General features: G+C 48.7%; 1 protein-coding gene across 1 annotated transcript in view; it reads right to left on the minus strand.

Annotated features, from left to right (window-relative positions):
- The window catches only part of ADAM11 (ADAM metallopeptidase domain 11), a gene marked incomplete at its 3' end in the record, with an annotated part of 50,333 nt that overhangs the window by 1,672 nt on the left and 45,280 nt on the right, over window positions 1-3,381 (minus strand).

Genomic DNA, 3,381 nt, shown 5'->3' on the forward strand with positions numbered 1-3,381 from the left:
ATTTCATGTTCGCTGCATCTATGACACTGTCCAACCATCTCATCCTTTGCCGTCCCCGTCTTCTTTGACCTTCAATCTTTCCCAGCATCAGGGTCTTCTCCAGGGAGTGCTCCCTTCTCATTTGGTGGTGGCCAAAGTATTTGAGCTTCAGTTTCATTATCTGGCCTTCCAGGGAACAGTCAGGGTTGATTTCTTTTAGGATTGGCTGATTTGATCTCCTTGCAGTCCGAGGGACGCTCAAGAGTCTTCTCCAGAGTCTTCTTCCCTTCCTTAGGGAGGGGCATTCACATACACACAAGTGTGGGGCTAGTGCAGCTGCCCAGATGTGGCCAAGCAGGCATCCCCACAGGAGGAGACACAATCTCACCAACTCAGCATCTAACAGCAGCTATTTTCCTTTCCAGAGAGGTTTGCTGGGGTCCGGACCTTGTCGGAATCCGTGTCCTCCTATCCCCCTGGCTACTTAGGAGCCATTCTGTTCCCTTAGGGGCTATTCTGTTTGCTCAGTGCAGCACAAGGCAACCCCCCCCCGCAAGGGTGACTCTTCTTCATTCACTCCATTGGCTCTTAGGGCAAAGCCCCCTCCCCCGATCCCCTTGGAGAAAGGGCAAAATATAAATCTCATAAGATAAACGTCTGGTTCAATATTCGCCTTCTTTCTTGGCATGTGAATGTATATCCCACCCTCCTGCTAGATCCAGTGCACACACAATTACAGAATTGGGGGGGGCGCCCGAAGGGGCTCGGAGGACCCAAAAAGACACAGCACGGGACGTGGATCGCCCACAGCCTGCTCAAGGTTAACTTTGCTGCTGCCTGGCCAACGATGGAGCTCTGTGGTCTCCGCCAAGCTCAGTTTGGCTTCAATCGAGCCCTGGCTCTCATGGCTGAAGTCTCAGCTACCAAAAACTGGAGAAAGGATTTGCCAAAGAACTGGTTTTAGACATTGGCATCCTAGTCTCCATTCGGAAACTGGCTCAGGAAACTGTGTTGGCCTGCATACTCTCAGGAAGGAGTTGGGTTTCTTGGATGCCCAAATCGCAGGAAAACTCAGAAAACCCTAAAGACCCCATAAGGACATCACTGGAAGCCCCACGGGCTTTCCCAAACCCTTCTCCAAACCCCCTCCGCCCTCCAGCGTTCCCTGTACATCCTTGCCACAACCCCGCTGATGCTGCTGGCTACAGTGGAGGCCAGGTGGCAAGCAGGTAAACAGGCAGGGGGAGGAGAGAGTCTCTGTTCTACCCCCCCGTCCTTCTGTACCCCATTCTCAGGTGCTTCAAACGCTGTTTGCTTTTTTCCCCTCCCTGATGGGGAATTTTTAATTGCATTTTTATTAAAACTACAAACTATAACAGAAATAAGGAAGGGGGCTACATTTAAGGGGATAAAGAAAAGATACCCACCACTGACTAAAAACCCAAGAGAGGAGATCTTCTAATCAGCTTGAATACACATCTAGTCTTAATCATATTCATCTCATCACAAACTGAGGCACACAGTCTGTTCACTTTTCCCACATCTTAAATTTAACTGATATCAGGAAATACCCCAAAGCATCTCAATTCAAAATTTTCCAAAGGCACAATTCAGAGTCCTTCAGCCTTCACTTCTTCTTGTCCAGTCTCTTCCGCAACTTATAAGGACTTTTAGGAGCTGCTGCCCCTTTCTCAGACAGAGAGTCCTCTCCAGAAGAATGCGAGTCCAGCTCGCCACTGGACTTGCTGTCCCCTTCTTTTTCTTCCTCCTCTGGCCCTCCCGGCTGGACTCTTAAAAATTCTCTCGCTTTCAGAACAGACTCTGTATTGACTCAAACGCTGTTTGCTGATGGGCAGCAAATAGCTCTGGAAGGGGCTGGCTAACACTTGCTCTAGATGGTTAGGAACAGCTGCTTCAATGAACGTTGAGACCTGGTGACCGTTGAACTGGGGACACGCTCTCACACAGTGGTGGGGGGACGTCTTCAGAAAATGTTTGGAAGCTGTGATGTTGCCCACAAAGGAGACGCCAGTCAGTTGGCTGCAAACAGGCAGCTTGGGAAACTCCCACATAAACAACTTGTCTAAAGATAGTGCCGAAACGGTGGGCTTTTCCGCATTCACATTTCCCTCGCTTGTGTGTTCCTGTTGCTTCAGTGTTTTCCCCCTTTTTCGCATGTGTTTTCCTCCCTCTAGTGGCCGCTTCGATATTACATAAGAACATAAGAGATGCCAATGTTGGATCAGGCCAAAGGCCCATCCGGTCCAACACTCTGTGTCACACAGTGGCCAGAAATACCAGGTGCCATCAGGAGGTCCACCAGTGGGGCCAGGACATTAGAAGCCCTCCCACTGTTGACCCCCCCCCAAGCACCAAGAAGACAGAGCATCACTTGCCCCAGAGTCCCTATCTATACCTTGTGGCTAATAGCCACTGATGGACCTCTGCTCCATATGCTTATCTAATTCCCTTTTGAAGCCGTCCATGCTTCCTGTGGCAGTGAATTCCAAGTGTTAATCACTCTTTGGGTGAAGAAGTACTTCCTCTTATCTGTTCTAACCCAACCACTCAGCAATTTCATGGAGTGCCCACGAGGTCTTGTATTGTGAGAAAGGGAGAAAAGTACCTCTTTCTCTACCTGCTCTTTCCCATGCATAATCTTATAAACCTCAATCATGTCACCCCTCAGTCGTTGTTTCTCCAAGCTAAAGTGTTCCAACCCTTTTATCATTCGAGTTGCCCTTTTCTGCACTTTTCCCAAAGCTATAATATCCTTTTTAAGGTGTGGTGACCAGAATTGCACACAGTATTCCAAATGAGGTTGCACCATTGATTTATATAGGGCCATTATCAATTGATGTCCAGCACAAAAACCTGCAGGAAGATATGCTGACATAGAGAATGGTAATATCATATCAACCACTAGAGGGAGCAAAACATCTGCAGAAAAGAAACGAAAACCCTGAAGCAACAGGAACATACAAGCAAGGAAAATGAGAATGCGGGACGGGCCCCAAAACAGCTCCCAGTATTCTGTCCTCATAAAGAAACCAACCCCGATGTGGCCTGCCCTTGGAACCCTCTGCCACTCAGGAAGTGAGGAGCAAAACAGTTGATGCCTGTGAACAGGGCTTTTTTTGTAGAAAAAGCCCAGCAGGAACTCATTAGCATAATAGGCCACACCCAATGCCAGAAACTCATCAGCATATTAGGCCACGCCCCTGCCAGCACAGCTCATTAGCACATTAGGACGCACCCCCATGTTACCAGAAGCCTGGTCATCCAGCCACACCCACCTTTTGCTTCTTATTCTGTTTACCTTGTTTGTTGTCAAAACCCAGGGCTTTTTTTGTACCAGGAACTCCTTTGCATGTTAGGCCACACACCCCTAACGTAGCCAAT

Source organism: Gekko japonicus, unplaced genomic scaffold (assembly GCF_001447785.1).
Source record: "Gekko japonicus isolate JY-2015 unplaced genomic scaffold, Gekko_japonicus_V1.1 scaffold5158, whole genome shotgun sequence".
Classification (NCBI taxonomy): domain Eukaryota; kingdom Metazoa; phylum Chordata; class Lepidosauria; order Squamata; family Gekkonidae; genus Gekko; species Gekko japonicus.